At 48.8% G+C, this 21,105-nt stretch overlaps 1 protein-coding gene across 2 annotated transcripts in view; it reads left to right on the top strand.

Moving 5' to 3' along the window:
- The window catches only part of SLCO3A1 (solute carrier organic anion transporter family member 3A1), a 322,035-nt gene that overhangs the window by 224,461 nt on the left and 76,469 nt on the right, over nucleotides 1-21,105 (top strand). The gene's annotated exons all lie outside the window — the stretch shown is intronic.

The raw sequence follows: 21,105 nt of genomic DNA, 5'->3' as shown, positions 1-21,105 counted from the left end.
GACTGTTGCAGCTCCAATTCGACCTCTAGCCTGGCAACCTCCATATGCCATGGGTGCGGCACTAAAAAGGCAATAAAATAAAATAACAAAACCACACAAGCTGCAGCCTGCCCAGGGCTTCTGGCAGAGGATTTTGATCCAGTCACTTTAGTTAACCTCTAACCAAAAAAAGTACAGCCAGAATCACCAGGAAACCACTGGGTTTTCTTGTTTGCCTAATGACCTCCCCCTCCTCTCCACACAGAACCAGAAGGGGTTTCCCAGGAATAGGAGGCTCGCAGTGTTGGGTCCAGTTATTGGATCTCAAAAGGGCCTTGAGGACCTCTCCCAGTCCCCCAGGTGGGCGAGGTTCTTCCGGAGACATGCTTTCCATCTGTCCTGTGGCACTTTCAGAAATGGCCATCGCTCAGCAACTCCTCTTCCCCATGCCCCAGTCAGTGACTTGGAACCCTGCCCCTCCACATTCCCTAGAGAAATTCAGTATCTGCAGAGATGACTTTTGCAGAAAGCCCATCTCCTGGGACTTAGACACAGGGAAATCAAGCACCTGGTGTTGATTCAGACTCAGACTCTTGAGGGGGCAGACGGCAGGGCAGTGGGAGGACGGCGGGGGTGACATGGCTTTCTGGTTGATCCTCACCCTGTCCTGCCTCCCCTGTCCCTCTGGAAAGGGCCCTCCCACCCGCTCTTCTGGAGCAGTGGGTAGGGAGGTGCCTCAATCCCTGCATGCCCAGTGCGGGGAGGAACTTGAGAAATCCCTGGCCTAGATGAAAATCATAAAAATCTCAGAATCTGCCTTGTCTGCCTTCCAACCATCTGGCAGGAAAGCCATCCTTTCAACCCAACACCTTGGCTTCTACTTGAACACCCCCAGTGGCAAGGAGCTCACTCCCTCCTAAGACAGCCAGTCCACCTGTGCCCAGCATTCTGGTCATCTGCTTCCCTACAGCAGCATCCTGAATCTGGGTCTGGCTTCTGGAAAAATACACAGTGGTGGAGCCCCTGTCCCCACCCCAGGGCATCAGTCACACCACCAGCTCATTCTTTTTTTTTTTTTTTTGAGAGGTCCCTTCCTGTTTTTCAGCCCTTTAGGCATTTCACGGCATGGCTTCTAGATCGCTCCCTCCCCCAGGTGCCCTTCCAGGAGATAATCCAGCATGGCATGGCCCTTTCTGATGGCATATTCTGGCTTGACCATATTCTGGCCTCACACTGGGGCTGACACGTGAGGTTGGGGGGCCACCCACTCACATCCCAGGTTCTGTCAGTGCTGCTGAGGGAGCATCGGCATCTGAGACAAGTGCTTCTTCGCTAATGATGATTCATGCTGAGGCTTCCTGCCTTGACCAGTTGGCCCACTGCACCTTCTCCAGCCCATCCTCAAGTTCCCATCCACGGGTGCTGGCTATGTTTCATCCTGGTAGTTCGGTCCATGGATTTAACCTATTGCATCCATTTATCTTGAGCCTTTATCCTTCCTTCAGTATTGCAAATGTGCCTGTGCACCATCGTGTTTACCAGTGGGGTAGGCGCGAAACTCCCTCCTGCCTGACAAGACTCCCTGCACCTGCTCTGGTGGCCATAGGTGTTCCACCGGCTCTGGGTCTGTGTCCTCGCCCAGCCTGTGCCTGCCTCATGGTATCGTGTGTTGATGACATCCCCCAATCTAATCAGCCTCCCAACCCCATCAGAAAACCACAGAGGAAATGAAGCTGGTGGGTTCGCTTCCTGGGGCACTCTGCTGACTTCTGACAGCGACGGCCCCCGTCTCTGAGAACGCTCATTGAATACCCCATTCCCGAATTCTGTCAGGTTTCAACCTCACCAGCCTGATCTTTCAGCAAGCAGCCGTGCCCTCTTCATGATGAGTCAGGATGAAATTTGCATTTCACTCATACCTCCTCTGTTTTCCAGTGTTCTTCAAACAAAACCCCTGGTGCAGAGGCACTGCTGGAGATAGGATCAGAAACAGAAGAAGGCAGCCATCAGGTCCCACTAGCCATCACCTCTGTGATCTGCTTGTCTTGCCCTGGTTAGGACCTCAGAATGCCCCTCCCCGCCTCCCCACCTCTCAATGGAGAGATTTCTGCAGTGGCAGCCCTTGTTCTGGGGCACCTTTCAAGGCTACAGTGCAGTTAGTTCTGGACACAGGATACAGTTTTGATGGTGGAATTTCTGCTTCCATGCAGTCTCCCAGCTCCCATCCCCGTCTTCTGCCCCGTGAATACCAGCTGGCCTTCTGCTCATTTCCTTACATGGAGGGGCTCTCATTCCACTGATAGCCTGATGGACAATGCCGGGGACCTCCTCTAGCCCACCCTCCTTGGCCCCAAAGCCTGCTTCTGACGCTTCACTCACACTAGGTTGGCACTCTGGACACCAAAAGCCTTCCTGGACACCAGGCTTACTGCTAATGTGTGTTCTGCACCCATCAGCTCAGAGCCAGGCAGCCCTGCCCTTCAGTGTACACTCAGGGGGAGACTTACCAGGTCCCGGCCTGCCTCGGTGTCCCCAGCATGCTCTCAGAGGCCAGTCTACCCAGAGGCTACCCAAGTCTATTCAGCCTACTCAGAGGCCCCTCGTGCTGGGTAGACTGGCCTCTGAGCGCATGCTGCAGACACTGTGGCAGGCAGGGACCTGGTTCTGCTGGCTGGCACTGCAACCTTCCCCCTGCCCATGACAGTGCCCGCCGCCTCACATTTGTACATTATGTTGTAAAGTACGGAGCCCCGACTTTATAGTTTCAGGCAGGGGGTATGATTGGACAAGTTTTAGGAAGGTGAATCTAGTCAAGGACAGACTCTGCAGGTTGTGGGGTTCGAGGCACCACGGTTGGGTTAACAAGTTATGATCCCAAAGACCTCCTTCCAGCTGCCAAGGCATTTTGGAGACAGTCCTTTTCTTGACGGCACAGTACCAGGACCTTCCCTGAGGACCACAGATCTGCCAAGTCCTTTGCCCGCTGTGTCCTCCTGCATGTGAGGAAGCTGCCCTTAGAGGAGCAGGTGGGGGACCTTGCTGCTTCTGCCAGAATCTCTCTGCTTCCCTGAAGCATCCATCCTGGGCATGAGCAGGTGTCTGGCTCCCTCTGGTGACCAGGAAACGCCTAGGCATTTGCCTTCTGTTTCCGCTGATGGTGGAAAGCACACTTGTTGAGTTAAAGCCAAGTGAACACAAGTTAAAGACAGGCTGAGTGTACATATCTCTATGCTCGGGTCCAGTAATTCTGTCCATCAGGTGCCAGCTCCTTTAGAGTGACTAGAAGGATTTTTCCACAACCCACAAGCATTCTGTTGCCCTTTCCCCCCGCTGGATGGTAGGTGGAGCGTGGACAGGATTGGGAGCCCATGGAATCTGGGCTCCTATCTGGTTGTGTGGCTCTGGGTGGGTAACCTAACTTCTCTGGGCCTCAGTTTCCTCATTTGGAAACGAGATGGACAGATCCAGGTCTCAGGGTTAGCATAAGGATTCAGTTATGTACCAAGTCTGAGGCACCTGGTACCTGAAAGATGCTTAAGGAAGAGTTATCTCCTTTTGATTAGCAATGGCATCTGTATGGCCAGATGGAAGTAGTGGTGGGCTTTCTGAACCTGAGCACTGAAGACAAAATGAGCTCGCCTTGCATGAACACCTGAGGACTTGGGTGAATGAGCATGAGAAATGCTTACCAAGGTCTAAGAACTGACCTGCAGGAGCTCCCACCCCAGGGGCTGGGTCTGACCTCCTATGCAGGGTCCTGCTGCCTCCCTGAGGCCTGGGTGCATCACTCCGGTTCTCTGAGCCTCAGCAACCTCCACAGCAGCATCCCTGCCATCAGAGAGCCTCCCGAAGCCACAGAGAACATTCATGAAGATTCCAAAGCCCTTTGAAGGTAGAGGCTGTGCCTGTCAGGGAACAAGACACACCCTCTTTAGCAAGTAACTTTTCTTTGAGGAGCAGCTAGCGGAGGGCCAGAGGAAGCTAGTATGGGGTCCCCCGAGTCCAGCAAGTTCACTGGGCGGTGACCCACTTCTGAGGCAGGGGTCTAAGATGCAGCACTGCCGGGGGAGGGCAGGGCACATACATCTCCTGCTCCCAGTCAGAGATCCGGGCGCCTTCAGTGCCCGGTTCATCCCACCCACATTCCGGCCCTCCCCTGCTCTCTGGATCCCTACGAGCTTCCCCACTCATTTTCTCTGTTGCCCCCATGTCCTGGCACCAGGTTTCTCTTCCTGACACACAGCTTTTGTGGGACACACACACACGTTGCCCAGGAGCTGCTGGAGCCCTGTGGCCTGAGGCTCCATGCACGCGCCAGGGTTGCTTCATATCCCGGCCTCAGCCACCTCTGCTGCTCTCTCCTGGACCGCCCTTCTGCTCCTTCCTCCTTTTCCTTAAATCCTTGGTTCTTATTTCTGCTTCCCACTTCAGTGTCTGTAAATCATTGGCAAGTACCTTGATCTCTCTGTGCCTCAGTTTCCGGAGGGGTGAAATGGGGCCTCATCTGCTGCTGAGGCTGCTGTGAGGATCGAACGGGATAGTGGAAAGTCCTTCCACTGGCCAGGTGTCCGTGCCCCCGTCACCACCCACACCCTGTCATCGTCCCTCATGATAGTCCTCATTCAAAACCTGACTCCAGCTCTTGGTTCTGGATGGCTGCTGCCTGCATCTGGTTTACTGCAGTTCTTTCTGCAGCCCACATCCTGTGTCAGAACCACTGGCCATTTATACAATGTGCGGCAAACATACCCCTGTGGACCCAGAGAAGGGTTCGGAGGGAGGTACTAAATAAGACGAGGGTCCCACACAGGCAAGAGAGCCCCCTGCTGGTTTTGCATTCTGCCAGCACTACCCAGGGGGTAACACCTATGCAGGGAACTGTTTGTTGATTCTTTCCTGATGTTGTGCGGACATCCTGAGACAGTTTCATTCATGCTTATTAGCGCAACTTCTGTGTCTGATTTCCATGCCATTTGGGTGCCCTCTGAGTTTCCAAGCACCTCCTCACAAATTGCCACGTGTACTCTTCACACCAGTCTTGGGAGGCGTATACCTGCTAGGGTGCTGCTATAGAACATCCCAGACCAGGTGGCTTAAACAACAGACGTTTATTTCTCACTGTTCTGGATGCTGAAAGCCTGAGATCAATGTGTCATCGGGGTTGGTCTCTCCTGAAGCCTCTGTCCTTGGCTTGCAGACGGCTGCCTTCTCCCTGTGCTTCACAGGCATTTTCTCTGCCCATGTCTGATGTCTCCTCTTCTTATAAGGACACCAGTCCTGGTGGATTAGAGTCCATCCTAAGGGCTCCATTCTGACTTAATCACCTCCTTAGAGGCCACATGCTGAGGTCCTTTGTGGGGCGGGATGGAGGTGATAGGACATACACAAATGGATGGAGGTGGGCACAGTTCATCCCCCAGCAGGAGGTAAGCAAGGCAGGTGCTTGCTCCATTTGACAGCTGGAGATGCCAAGGCTGAGGGAGGGTGAGTGCCTTGAGCACAGCCTCCTTCTGTAGTGGCTCTGCACCCAGGCTGACTCTGGAGGACTCCAGGCCGAGCCATCTCTCCACTGCCCCCTGCTGGAGGCAAAGGGCAGGAACAACAGGAAGCCAGGAACCCTGCTGCCCTTCGAGCTCAGAGGATCTCTAGAGAGAACTTCTGGGAAGAGCCTACTTAGCTTGCAAACAGGATGTGGGCCCTTCAGGAAGAAGCAGTCTCTTGTTTATTAGAGAGGGTTTCCTGCTTGTGTGGCTCGTGGCTTCCTAGCCCTTGCTCTGCCCGCAGCCTTTTCTCATTTCATCAGCCAGGGTGGTCTCAGCATGCTTGGACCCACGGCTTTCCCGGGGCTTTCACGGGGGATGAGGAAGGGCAGGCCGATCTCACTTGCTTTGAAGAGAGCCAGCCAGCTCCAGCCCTGCTCCTCGGTACCTGCCGCAAAGAAAGCGATGTGCTGGTAGTTCCAGCTGTGACACTTCAGCCCCACGGGGCTCTGAATGAGGAGTCATGGCCTGGCTCCTCCTGATAGTGGGCGTCACATCCAGAGGCCCAGCAGCTGGCCAGACAAAGAGACATGTGCCCTCACCCTGGCGAGGCCCTGCTGGGCAGGACGGTGGGGAGAGAAGCTTCTCTTAGCTGGACTGAGAAACAAGACCAGCAACAACTGTAGCTTTGACCAATTACTGACTCTTGCCGAGCATTCTAAGAATCCTGGCCTTGTAGATGCTTTCATTAGATACATGGTTCTCCAGGGTGCCAGGGCTCCCCGCCTCTCCTGGGACTGGGTGGTCATCAGTTCATGGTTCAACAGACAAACATGGAGTCCCTTGTCCAGGCAAAGAACTGCATCCCTCTCTATGGAAAACAGGATTTTTTTTTCCTTAAAAAAAAAAAAAATCTCTGCCTTCCATGAGTCTACAGTTATTACAGCACGCCTATTCCATGAAACTTTATTTTTGCATCCAGGAGGACAGTAAGCAGAACTATAGGAAAAGTCTCAGACTAGGTACCATGGCAGAAGAGGGAAGAAGGAAGAAGAAAGAAAATCTCGGAAGGCTCCTTGGAGGAGGTGGTATTCAAGGCAGGCTTTAAGTGGAGGGGAGAGCTTTGATGCACTGCCCAGGGCCTGGAGGAAAGCGAGAAGCTGGGTTGAAAACCAACAGGGAAGCCTGGAACGCAGGCAGCACCGAGGTCGGGTATGCCAGGCAGGGTTCTGGAGTGGAGCACACAGTTGTGGTGGCATGCAGGGCTGCTTTGACTGGCTGCACAAGAGCAACTTGGGTTCTGCCACTATGCACGGTGACCAGGTCTGGCCACATGCCTCCACCTCGCAGAGCTGACATCAGATGGCTCTGACATCCTTCCCTTTTCCCACATGCCTAAATGCATTTTGGGTCCCAGCTGATTCCTTGGGCAAGGTCAGCAAGGGCAGGGCCAGTGCTTCTCAACTTGGCTGCACATAGAATCACCTGGAGAGCCTGGAAAAAAAAAATCCCCGGGCCTGGGCTGCACCCCAGACCCCCTACATCAGCTCTCAGGGGGCAGGGCCTGGGGGTTAGTATTAAGTTTCCCAGGTGATTCTAAAATGCACCCAACTTTGAGACCCAGTAACATAGCTGACCTTGGAGGCAACATGTATGACACTGGGAGGAGGGGCCCGTAAGCTCTGGCAGCCTTAGCAACATGAGTGTTTTATTTAGTTTTGTTTATAAACTTTGCCATGGGGACGATGCTATTACACCAATTGCGTGCACTGTCTGGCCCATTATCTGTGTTCATGTTCAGCAAATGGTCACCCCTTCATCCTCTCCCCTCCGCCCCCCTCCCCCTCCTAGCTAAGCAAGGGCAGTTATGTAATGCTGTCAGGCTGTTGGCAGAGGCCACCGGATAAATAGGTATCGCATGTTTTGCAGGCTGCCTGCTGTTTATGCATCATGTTTTATTCATGTACGTATGATGCAGAATGTTCCTTCTTAGAGGAGAAATTTCAGCCTGCAGATTTCGAGATGGAAGAATACATTTAGATAAATTGAGGGCACGGAAGGCAAGTGAGAGAAGAGAAAAGCAATTCTCTGACTGAGGGCTTGGTGGGCAGTTGGACAAGGAAGTTCTGCAAACCTGAGCTCTCTCTCTCTCTTCTGAGCCAGCGCTGCCCTCTAGTGGGGAAGAGCCACAGTCGACCCCGCTTCCTGCTTGCTGCCGACTTGAGGAGACCCTCCAGGGTCTAAATCGCTCTGAGACCAGCTAAGGAAGCAGGCACATGCCTGGGAAGACCAGCTCTGCAGGCCTCCTGTCTTGGACTCATCATCCCAAAGACACAAAGAAAATTCTAGAAAGCATGTATAGTTTAGGTACCAGAAGCTTTGCACTCACTACCTCTAAGTCTCACTGTCCTGCAAGGCGGATATTCTTGTTCCCAGACATGTCTGGCTGTTTCCAAAGGCTTCACCATGAGGTTCTGTCTGATTTTTTTTTTTTTTTTTGGTCTTTTAAGGGCCACACTCGTGACATATGAAGGTTCCCAGGCTAGGGGTCCAATTGGAGTTGTAGCCTCCAGCCTACACCACAGCCACAGCAACATAAGATCTGAGCCACATCTGTGACCTACACCACAGCCCACGGGAATGCCGGATCCATAACCCACTGAGTGAGGCCAGTGATCGAACCTGCATCCTCATGGATACTAGTCAGGTTCATTTCCACTGAGCCATTATGGGAACTCCCATCCTTTTTCTTTCTTTTTTTTTTTTTTGTCTTTTTGCTATTTCTTGGGCCGATCCCGCGGCATATGGAGGTTCCCAGGCTAGGGGTTGAATCGGAGCTGTGGCCACTGGCCTGCGCCAGAGCCACAGCAACTCGGGATCCGAGCCGCGTCTGCAACCTACACCACAGCTTACGGCAACGCCGGATCGTTAACCCACTGAGCAAGCGCAGGGACCGAACCCGCAACCTCATGGTTCCTAGTCGGATTCGTTAACCACTGCGCCACGACGGGAACTCCGCATCCTTTTTCTTATACTTACCAGATATATGATAATTATTTTGGGGGTGTCTATAGCTCTGAAACTAAATGTCAAATCTAAATACAACTTTCAAAGAATGGTCAACATTATTTCACCTTATGAGGTATAACTGTATCAGAATTTTTAAATTCAATCAAGATCCTTCAATATCTTATCTCCAAATGCTTTATTTATCTAAATAATTTTGGGACTCTTCTTTTCATTAAAGCCTTCAGAGCTACATTTGTGATATCACAATAAAACTATCATTACTTTCTAGAATCACCAGCTTTATTTTTTTTAAGGGTTGAACCCACAGCACACGGAGGTTCCCAAGCCAGGGTGTCAAACTGGAGGTGGAGCTGCCGGCTTACATCACAGCTCAAGGCAACGCTGGATCCTTAACTCACTGAGCGAGGCCAGGGATCGAACCCACACCCTCATGGATACTAGTCGAGTTTATTAACCACCGAGCCACAACAGAAACTCCCTGTCTGTTCTTTCTCTGAGAACCTAGGTGGTCCTGGAGGCCTGAGTTCAAATCCACTTCTACTGTGTATAAGCTGTGTGGACTTGGGGCAATTGACTAGCCTCACTGTTTCCTCATCTGTAAAAAGAGCTTATAATAACATGTATCTTACTTATCAAGCGATCGTGAGAGCCTTCGTTTGACCTCAATTATATCCAAAAGGAAAAAAAAAAAACTTGAAAGTGATTGTCTCGGGACAATAGGATAATAGGAAGTTATCACCCGTTTTGAATGCATTACTTTTTTATTGAAGTACAGTTGGCTTACAATATTGTGTTAGTTTTAGGTGTATGGAATAGTGGCTCTTTTTTTTTGTAGATGATATTCCATTTAGATTATTAAAAGGTGTAAGGTATAATTCCCTGTGCTATATGGTGAATCCTTGTTGCTTGTCTGTTTTATGTATACTAATAATGAAATATCTGATTGCATTACTTTTACAATCAGACAAAAACAAAGGATTAATTAGCCCACTTTCCTCAGAAAAGAGGTCAAAAGATTCACCCCCATGTTCTAGCCCAGATAGATACTACTGGAAAGGTGTTGTCTCATTTTCTTTCTTACTTTCTTCTTTTTTTTTTTTTTTTTTTTTGTCTTTTTAGGGCTGCACCCACGGCATATGGAGTTTCCCAGGCTAGGGGTCTAATCGGAGCTGTAGCTGCCGGCCTACGCCAGAGCCACAGCAACTCGAGACCGGAGCCTATGCCACAGCTCACGGCAACACCAGATCCTTAACCCACTGAGCAAGGCCAGGGATCGAACCTGTGTTCTCATGGATACTAGTCAGATTTGTTTCCACTGAGCCACGATGGGAACTCCCTCATTTTCTTGAAGTTGTATTAAGCAAATCTGAGGATCTCTCCAGAGCAAACCTGACTTGCCCTGAAGGGGTCTGTCCTCTTGTCAAGCACAGAACCCTCAGCCCCACATTGCCTTGCCCCTGCCCACCTCAGTGCTAAGTCAGGACTGTCACATGAGATCCCAGTGTCCTCAGGTGTCCTCCCTCCCAGGAAGGGATCTGGAGCTAGAACTTGGGTGTCAGGCATTGTGGTTTTTAAGTGTATATGCTTCCTCCTTCACCACTGACTGCCCTGAGGGCCACCGAGAAATGCCTGCCCCCTAAATTCCCTTTTTTCCTCACCATAAATTCTACTGCCATAGAAAATTCTGTTCTTTAAAAGTATACTCTGGGAGTTCCTGTCGTGGCTCTGCAGTATCCATCTGACTAGTATCCATGAGGACGCAGGTTCGATCTTTGGCCTTGCTCAGTGGGTTAAGGATCCGGTGTTGCCGTGAGCTCTGATGTAGGTCACAGGTGCAGCTCGGATCTGGCCTGGCTGTGGTGTAGGCCGGCAGCTACAGCTCCTATTGGACCCCTAGCCTGGGAACTTCCATATGCCACAGAAGTGGCCTTAAAAATACAAACCAATAAAAATACGTTCTTTGGAAAATATTGTCATTTGTTTCCTGACTTTATTGGGTATGTTTTAAATGACTCTTTACTAAAATTGACCTTATATATAGGGACAGACTGGAAGTGAATGTCTCAATGAATAGGAGTGTTTCCCTCTGGGTGATGAGAGATGGCGATTTGTGCCATCTTCCTTTTAATAATAACAATAGCTAAAATGCATTAAACACATATCATATGCCAGGCACTGTGGAGAGCCCTTGACCTGTATTAATCACTTCGACCTTGAAACAACCTTGCAAGGTAGGTGCTGTTACTATTTCCACTCTCAGGTGAGAGCATGTAGGTTCAGAGAAGGTGAATACCTTTCTCTAGGTCACACAGCGAGTTCAGACACTGGCCAGCTCCAGGCAGGTCTGTATTCTTGGCCCCTGTGTGGTGGTGCCTCTCCATCCTTGCTTTATTCTCGGATGATTTTTCAGTGAGCCTATATGTCTTTTAAGATGAAGAAGAGAGGTTTTGTTTTTAAATGAACCTCTATTTTCCCACCAGTGCAAAAAACACATAGAAATAAATTTGATACAAATACAGTAATGTCCATGGGAAATATAGGAACGATGGTATTTCTTTATATGATTCTGTATTGATCACCCACATTCTCTAAAGTAAGCATCTCTTACCTAAGTAATCAAAAAAGTAATACATATAAAGCAGAAAAGAAAATCCTGCTGTTAGAAGTACCAGTGAGAAGAGTAACAGCTAATGTTTCTTTAGAGAGTCTGCGTTCCAAGAAATTATCTGATTTGCTCCTCAAAGGTACCTAAGGAGGTCTAAGCTATTGTGAGCCCATTTTACAGAGGTGGGAACTGAGGTGCAGGGAGCGTTTGCTCTGTGCTCACAGATAAACGGTGAACAATGGAGCCTGACCCTGCCCTTCCTATAGTATCCTGACCTACCCTTAAGGTGTGTGATCCCTGTTCTGTTCCACTGGTGCTTCTCAGAAACACGAGTGGGTTTGTCTGATTACAGAGTGAGTAGAGGGGCTAGGAGAAAACCCTGGAGGTCTGGATGGCCTTTTTGCTTTTCTTTCCGCAACATAAAAGAGTTTGTGCTTTCAGCTCCCCAGGGACAGCCTTCACCCCTGGGTCCTGGGCCTGGTGGGATGTTGGCACAGAAGCCAGGCCCTGTGTCACCCTCCAGCAGAGAGGAAAAATAAAGGCTGGAAGGGAAAGGTCAGCATTTTCTCCTTCACACAACACCCTGTGTGCTACTGTAGCCAGACCAGGGACAGGGGTCTTCTGTGGGTCCACTAGGGGGCAGCAAAGTGCAGACCTTCAGGTGGGCCTGAATGCTTAAGCCTCAAGGCCCGCTGAGAGGAGGAAAAGACCCACATTGCATTTCCCTTCCCCAGGTTCTTCTAACTCCTACAGCACCCAGCAAAGCCACGGAGCATGGGTGGAAATCAGCATTTATGAAGTGCTTCTGTTCCAGAGGTCATGCGGGGCCCTTAACATCTGCTCTCGTTTACCCGTTTATCCCTCCGTAGAGCGCTATGAAATATGCCATATTAGCATCTCCCCTTTTCAGATGTGGCAACTGACAGAGAGGGTGAGGGGCTCCTCTGGGGGACGGCCAGCAGGAGTCCCACCCAACCCAGTAGAACCCAGTGTTAACCCCACCACATCCACCTCTGAAGCCAGATAGTTTCTATCCACATCCTCCTCCTCTGTGGGGCAAGTATGAGAAGCAGGTGGCTGGCTACCTGTGAGTAGCAGGTTTGGGGTTGGATTCGATGTTTGCTCTTTAACGTTGCTTTTTTGTGCTTGAGCTAACTGAGGACCCAGTTCTTCAGAGGGCATAGGGGTCAACTGCCCCCCTAGAAGCCATGTGTCCTGGAGCAAGTTGCTTAACCTCTGTGGATACCCGCCCCATTGCATTGTTAGAAGGAATCATAAGATAATGTGTATAAATGACATAGTCCAGTCCCTGACATCATACAAGGAACGCTCAATAAATAGTCAATGGTCATTTTTCTATAGATACTTCTGTTACATGTGTATTGACAGATAAGAAAATGTAATAATCATGTTTTCAATGCAGAAAACATATTACAGCTTAACAAATGGTTGTGAAACAAACATCCATGCAGCCTGTAAATAGACCAAACAAAACCAGCACTCAAGAATACCCACCCACCAACCCACCTCCTGCATAGTTTCTCACTCCCAGGCAACAGTAACCACAGTCCTGACTTCTCTATTATTCATTGCTCTGTTCTTCTTTAGCGTTGGACTGCCTAGTTATATATCACTAGATGGGAGTTCCCGTCGTGGCACAGCGGAAACGAATCTGACTGCAAACCATGAGTTTACAGGTTCGATCCCTGGCCTTGCTCAGTGGGTTAAGGATCCAGTGCTGCCATGATCTGTGAGATAGGTCGCAGATGTGGCTTGGATCTGGCGTTGCTGTGGCTGTGGTTTAGGCCAGCAGCTACAACTCCAATTGGACCCTTAGCCTTGGAACCTCCATATACTGCTGGTGTGGCCCTAAAAAACAAAAGACAAACATGTATACATATATATCCCTAGATGGTTTAATTTGGCTGTTTTCAATTCTGTGTAAGTGGTATCATCGCATCAGTATGCATTCTTGCCTGTGTCCCTTCCTTTGTTTGGAATTATATCTTTTGAGTTTCATCTGTGTTATTAATGATTTGTTTTCTTCGCCGTGTAGCAGTTCCGGCATATGGAGATGTCACAGTTTGTTTCTCTGTTGTGCTGCTGATGGGCATGGGGGTTGTTTCCAGTTCAGGTATCTCACAGTGTTAGGAACAAGCATTATTGGATGTGTCTCCCAGTAGGTGTCAGACTCTCTGTAGGGTATTTACCTAGGAGTTAGGATTGTGGGTCATCAGGTGAGTTCCTCTTTGCTTTTATAGACACTGCCAAAGCTTTGCCAGAGTGATTATCTAATCTATGCTCTTACCAGGCGTGTGCAAGAGGCCCAGATCCCCCACATCCTTGACCATACTCGGTACTGTCAAGCTCTTTAATCAGCTGAAAATGCATTTACATTTCATCGGGGTTGTGATATACATGTCCCTGGAGTCTAATGAGCTTGAGCATCTTGTCCTCTTCCATTGTTTATTTGAATTTCCTCTTTGGCAAGGTACCTGTTAAGGTTTCTGCCTCCTTTTCAGGTGGTTCATCTTTTTCTCATTGATTTACAGCAATTTTTGTATAGTCTTGATTTCAGCTCTGTAATTCTTGTTTGGGTGTTTTCAAGAATGTGTGTTACACATATAGTTTCCTATGTTTTTGCTTTCTTAGTGGGCTCTTTTGATAAATCTGAGGAGTGACCCTTCTTAATTTTATCGTAGACCAATCTGTCAAGCTTTTCTTTTAATGGTTAGGGCTGTCTTTGTTGGATTTAAGAAATCTCTCCCTGGAGTTCCCATTGTGGCTCAGAGGTTAGTGAACCCAACTAGGATCCATGAGAATGGGGGTTTGATCCCTGGCCTCGCTCAGTGGGTTAAGGATCCAGCATTACCGTGAGCTGTGGGGTAGGTCACAGACACGTCTCAGATCCCACATTGCTGTGGCTCTGGCATAGGCCAGCAGCTACAGTTCTGACTGGACCTCTAGCCTGGGAACCTCCATATGCCATGGATGCAGCCATAAAAGACAAAAAGATCCCCCCCCCATCAAAAGAAAGAAGAAAAGAAATCTCTCCCTGCTCCCAACATCGTGACAGTACTTTTGTCTATTTTCCTCCATAAGCTTTATTGTTTTGCTTTTTCACACGGGTCTCCAATCTGCCTGGAATTGATTTTTTACATGTGTTCTGCAGCTGACTTTTTTCCCCTGTAATTTCGAGTTGTCCTCGCACCATTTATGGAAAAGATCATTCTTTCCCCTGCTGCTTGGTATGCATACTTTGTCGTAAATCAGATGTCCACGCAAGCATGGATCTGTTTCTGGCCTCTCTCTTCTCCTTCACTTGTGCATTTGCTGTATCTTGTGCCAGAAACGCACTGTCTTCATCATTTATAGCTTTCAAAGAAGTCCTGATATCCAGTGGGGCAAGTTTTGACAATTCTTCTTCAAAGATATCCAGGTTGGCCTCCACCCTCAGCATGTCTACACATAATTTGGAATCAGTGTGTCACATTCTACGAACACACAAAAGATAGTCTCTCGTTTTTTATTAATTATAATAATAAAGTCAATTAATTCTTCCTAGGCCGGGCAATTCCAAATATAATACATAAAAGTCTTCATTGGGATTTTTCAAGTTCGTTTGGTTCTCTCTCTTTTTTTCCTTTTAGGTTTGTTCCTGCGTCATGTGGAAGTTCCCAGGCTGGGGTTGAATTGGAACTGCGGCTGCAGGCCTATGCCACAGACACAGCAATGCCAGATCTGAGCTGCGTCTGCAACCTACACCACAGCTTGCAGCAACACGGGATCCTTAACTCACTGAGCAAGGCCAGGGATCGAACCTGCACTCCTCACACTATGTGGCGTTCTTGACCTGCCTAGCCACAACAGGAAATTCAGGTTCTTTTGGTTCTATGTGTCTGGTCCGACCCCTTTTTGTCAGGCCATCCTGTCAGTCCCCTTGGCACATTGTATCTAGAAAGAGGCATGTTGATGGGAGAGTCCTCAGCACTGAGAGAGCCACATGCAGAGACCACTGTTCAGGGAAAGAGCAGCTCGGGGCTGAGTCCCAGCTCTGCCCCCAGTCGGCTGGCTGAACTTGGGCAGACCTTGGCCGAGAAGAGTTGCTCCCTTCCCCTTTTGTGTCACTGCTGTGACTGGGGTTCTCGTTCACACATCCTTTCAGCAGAGGGTGAGATGACCATCACACTGGGCCAGACTTGGAACAGAACAAAAGAATAAGGCAGCATCTCTGCCTCATGCGTATCTGGGACTGAGCCCTGAGCATTCATTGCCATGTCTGAAAAATGACCCACAAAAAATGTCCTGTGGTCAAGTAATTAACAAGCAGCTTCACACAGCATCCTGTTCTTGGAGATTCACATGTATATTTGCAGGTATCAGATCTGAGATTGTCCTCAGATTCGCATAGCAATTGTATTCGTTTCCTGTCTTTGCTATTAATAAGTTAGCAGAAACTTAATGGCTTAAGATAATACAAATTTATGATTTTAATTGTGGAGGTCAGAAGTCCATAATGCCTGTCACTGAGCTGAAGTCAAGGTGTCAGCAGGGCTGCCTCCCTTTGGAGCATCCTTTCTAGAGGGGAGAATCCGTTTTCTTGCCTTTTCAGCTCCTAGAGGCTGCTCACATTCTGGGGGGTCTCAACCCCACCCTCCATCCTCCAAGCGAGCAGTCACTAGTCAGGGCTTTCTTGTGATGCCATTGCTCAGGTTCTGGGGTCTCATCTCCTTCTCTGAGTCATCTTCCTCCTTCTTCCACATTTAAAGGTCCTTTGTGTTTACATTGGCTCATTGGGATAATAGCATAATCTCTTTATTTTAAAGCAACTGATTAGTGACCTCAATTTCACTTGCAGCCCTCATTTCTCTTTGGTCAATTACAGTAACAGATGCAAGGTCCAGGGATTAGGGTACGGACAACTTTGGGGACTGTTTTTCTGCCTCCCACATGATGGAACTTAGCCTGCAAGTCTGCTCACCCCAGCTCGATAACACATATAATGCACTGCTGTTCGTGTTATTTACAGCGCACGGTACAGCGGGCGGTCGTTCTCTAGCCCCGCACCATTTTGCACTCTCCTCTTTGACATCCTGTGGTAGGTTGATTTGTCGTGGCCTTTCTTCTTCCCGAATACAAACTCCACCACAAAAGCAGGGACTTCTGTCTGTTTTGTCCACAGGCATATCCCAGCTCCTTTCACAGCACCCAGCACCTGCAAGCACCATTACATATTTTGAATGATGGAGAATGATTGGAAGTCTCTCCAATAAGACAGTGAGTTTCTTCAGAGAAAATGCCTTGTCCAGTTTATGTCTTTCCCCAGGTCCAGAGATGGCTGGTACTAAGCCTTAAGATTATATAGCATCAGATACATGGTGTATATGATGTATATCTGGGCTGCACAGTTACACCAGAGGTCCCCAAACGTGCTTGGTTCACTGGGCCCTCAGTGTCTTATTTTCCTAAAGCCCAGAGTCTGCAAGAAATGCCCCACAGTCATGTTTAGCATGTCGTTACTTCATGCCTGTTTAGAAAAAGAACACACATGAAGTGAAAGAAAAAATATTTCTATTTTTAAGTAAGCATAATTACTTACTAATAGGTTGTGTTTCCCTGCCTGGGGACTGCACATATTCTCAAACCTTGGAATCAAATTGGATTCCATCACCCCCATTTCCTGTTCTGCATTGATTTGCACACAGCATCTGCTTTTTATCACGGCGACCACTGAAAACTTAGTTCACAAAGGTGTGATGTGGTTGAAAGGAATGGAGCTCAATCCAGTATCGAAACCATCAGCTACCTTGAGTAGGTAGTTGTACGAGGGGCCTCTAACAGATGTCAGATAGTGCTGAGTTTCCCTCAAAAACATAAAACATTTTGCTGTGCCCCTGTGAATTCACTGCGGAACCCCGAAGTGCCTCGGCACACAGTTTGGGAACTGGAGATTTATGCAGAAAGCCTGTGTTGAGACCAGGATGCCAGACCAGAATGTCATCACCCAGGTCATCTCATACCCTCTCCCTTTGTCCAGTTGTCACATCCCTAGAAAGCCAGGTTAGCATCAGAATGAGCTTGGCGGGTGGGCAGGGGGATGAACTCTGGACTCTGAAGGGCCAGTTGGTCTTGGGATCACAGCTGCTTCTCCTGAGGAACCCACTTGGGGGGTCTGGCCTGCTGCCAGCTCCAGCCTGTCTCCCCCGGTGGTGGCTTTAGGAAATGAGACTGGGGGCGGGGGGTGCAGTACACTCTGGAGAGAGGAGGCCGGGGAACATACCTGTGCTGGCCCTCATTGTAGCAGAAGGGACAGGGGCGTCATCTACATAACAAACACTTCTGGGGCACTTTCTGGGTGCCAGATGCTATTCTCAGAGCTTTACAAACATGAGGTCATTAAATCTTCTCTAGAAGCCCCATGAAATAAGCTGAATAGCATTCCCATTTTACAGATGAGAAAGCTGAGGCACGGGGAAGTTCAGTAGACTTTTCCCAAGGTTCACAGAGCTCAGAAGTGGTGGAGCGGGGTTAGAACTCAGGTGGCCGGTGCTGTCTCCTGAGCTTCCTCCAGTACAGTTTTCCCTGAGGGAATGAGAGAAACCTGGCTTCAGAACCTGCCTGTGCTGCTTTCTAACTTTTTTTTTTATTTATTTTTAAATTTTTATTATCATTGCTTTACAATGTTCTGTCAATTTCTGCAGTACAGCAAAGTGACCCAGTTATATATATATATATACACATTCTACCTTTTAAACTTTTCTGAGTTTCTGTTCCTTCCCTGTGAAATGGGTGCAGTAGACTCCCCGCGGGCATCACTGAAAGGATTACAGGAGGTTATGCTTGTAAAGCAGCGGGCTCAGGGTGGTAGTGAGCATTTCTGATCTCCGTGTCTCCTCCCCTCCCGTGTACATAAATCTTGCAGCCAGCAGGGGGAGGCACTGAGCCACTCAAGAACCTTCTCTCCTGGACCTGAGACGCTCAACGCAGGGCTTCAGGATTTTAGTGCCCGACCGTCTGTTTCTCGTCATTTAGGCAGAACTTTTTGAGGGGATTTTGCTAAACAAGAGCAAAATCACAGCCTGGTGGGATGAATCAAAAAGAGAGCAAGGAAGCAAATTCAAAAGTTCCTTTCTGGGAGATCACAGTCTGCCTCTTTGCTCTCTGGGGAACAGCATCCCCTAAACACCCAGGGCCATGCTCTCTGACGCTGCTTCATTTGTGCTTTTATCCTGAGACATTTCTCAAGTGCAGAGGGGCACTTCCTGATGCGGAAAGGCCCCCTCCTTCATCCCTTGGGAAATATTCGAGACCCCACTGCTGCTAGAGGTTTACTTGACATCTTTCTGATAAAGGAAAATGCTTAGAAAAATGTTCCCGAGATTTCAGCTGAGTGGGGGAATGCTGTCCACACAAAAATAGGCATCCTACCTCTTTCTTTGATTTTTGGAACGGGGGTCTCATCAGGTTTCTTTGGGAGAGAACTCTGTCCTATTACATGGAAAGCCACAGTTCAGCATTTTGGAAAGCTGTGCCCTGTCCTGGAGGCCTGGGGTGGGAGGTGCCCTTGGCTGGATGGAGAGACCACCTTGGCACATGGCTTCTCCATGAGGCTCTGTCCATCCACGCTGCCAGAATGGGTGGCTGGCCCTTCTGGGCCCCGCTGGGCTCCTCTGGAGAGCTGAGCTTGAGGGATGCCCTTCCTTTTGTGTCATAACTTGCACAAGGGCAGGAGGTCCAGGACCTGGAGTCTCCCGCTTTCCCGTGTTGTCTGGCCTGTCCACACTCTCCACTGCCCCCATGTCGGGAAAGAGTGACAACAATCTGGACACAGGTTCCAAGGCTCACTGGATGTTTCTTTCCAGTGATACTAAAAGCTTGGTCCTTGGACCTATTCAGTGTTATAATTTTCATTGTTTCATCCATGGGGGATGGACCAGTGATTATTTCATTGATTGACATTTTTATTTCATTTGCGTGAAAGGAGGTGCATTATCGTGATGGGCGGGGGGTTGCTGCTGGGGATCAGAGTGTCTGCTGCAACGATGGGAGGAGAGTCAGAAGGGCAGTTGCGGCACCGTTTGCAAGAGAATTGTGTTTATATCTCTGTGTCCCTTTCTTCTGGGCGGTTAATTTACTTGCCGAGGCATCTTTAGAGCACCAATGGGTGACCACAGCCTGCAGCCTGGACAGGAGGACACGGCTGGCTTCACCGTATTGCCCTTCACTCAGTCTTCTCCTGGGTTCTGCTCTTGCCCTAGACACCTCCCCATGGCTCTGCCCTCCCGCATCCTTCTTAGCATCCCTTCCTGCTTCACTTACCTCCATCTGTGGAATGGGGCCAAGGCCAGCTCTACTCCCCAATGATACCCCACCAAGGACAACGCTCCTAAATCTAGCACATACCTGAACGATCCCTACTTTCCAATAATATCCCCACCTTTCTCAGCTTTCTCTGTTCAGTTGTCTGAACCTAAGTTGTGACCAACCAGAGCCAGTGTTGTAACAAATGTGCTCCTTTCCAGATTCCTGTAAAGAGGACTATCTGTGAGACTGAGGGTCACCAGCTGGCTATGGGACAGGCTACCTTGAGACACTTGAGCTTCTAGATTGCTCCCCATCACAGAGCAGGATTTCACTGAGGGCGGATTCAGCCCCATTCCTGTGATAGAACCCATCCTCTTTTCATTCCTTCCTTCATCCCTTAAAAGCCGTCTTGAAATGGCTGTGTTGGGGTTCTGGGTTCTTGTCCGTGAATGGGGAAGATGTGGCTTCCTTTGCCAGGTATGTAGAAACCAGTCAGGCTCCTGTCTATGGTTTCTTGTGTTCCCCGCCTCCCCAAGACAGTGAGCTCCAGGAAGGCCTGGATTTTTGACTGTTTGGTCCAGTGCTGAATCCCCATCCTAATGATCATGCTGCTTATTGGCACATAGAAGGAACTCGATAAGTATTGATTAAATGGATGACTATTTGAGTGGTTCCGTGATGACATCACTGAGAGATTTCAGGCTGAGTTATAGTCCACCCTGCGAACAGACCAGAATGACCCTCTGCCGAGCTCACATTCCCTCGGGTTGAATCTGTCTCCCACCTTGTTCTTTAAGCGTCATACGGACCTGTTAGCACCCACCCTCTGGACCCTCTGCTTGGGTTGAATTGACCCAATCAGCACATACTGATTGTCCCCATGGGTGGCTAGCCTCTTGTGAAAGGGTCACTTCTTTACCCTTATTTTTATCCCTGGGGCCTTGGGAATTGTCAGTGCTTAGGAAATGTCTACCAAGTTGAAATTTATTCCATTTGATTTTCATTAAAGTATAGTTAATTTATACTTCCATTTCTGCTGTACAGTCAAGTGACCCAGCTACCCATACACACCCCTTTTTTTTTTTTTTTTTTTTGCCCATTTTCCATCAGCTTCTTACTGGAGAGACTGGATACAGTTCCCTATGCCGTACAGCAGGGCCCCATCCCCCATCCATTCCAAATGTAACCATCTGTATCTACCAACCCCAAACTCTCCGATGGCCCCCCTCTCTCCCCTCTCCCCGCCTGGGAAATGTAAGTCTGCCCTCCATGTCCATGATCTGTTTCTGTTCTGTAGACAGGTCATTTGTGCCACATTTTAGATTCCATGTATAAGTGATATCATATGGTGTTTGTCCTTCTCTTTCTGACTTACTTCACTAAGTATGAGAGTCTCCAGTTCCATCATGTTGCTGCAAATGACATTATTTTGTCCTTTTTGAAATTTAAATAGATACAGGCTGTGGAGTTTTAGTTTGGGCTTTTTCCACAGTAATCCAACAGTTTTCTGCAAAAGTCCGGGTAACATATCCACCAGATATGCACTAAGCATGTGCCTTATACCATCTTATTGAGTCCAGCGGAAGAGCTGAGAGTCCTGAACAGCTGTTACAACAATAACAGCCATTCCAAAAACATGGAGGGACTGCAGAATCGAAACTTTAAAAATGTCTGATTAAATGTGCTCAAAGCATACCATTATGTGAG

This window comes from Phacochoerus africanus, chromosome 9 (assembly GCF_016906955.1).
Source record: "Phacochoerus africanus isolate WHEZ1 chromosome 9, ROS_Pafr_v1, whole genome shotgun sequence".
Taxonomy (NCBI): domain Eukaryota; kingdom Metazoa; phylum Chordata; class Mammalia; order Artiodactyla; family Suidae; genus Phacochoerus; species Phacochoerus africanus.
This window is presented reverse-complemented; position numbering and strand designations above follow the sequence as displayed.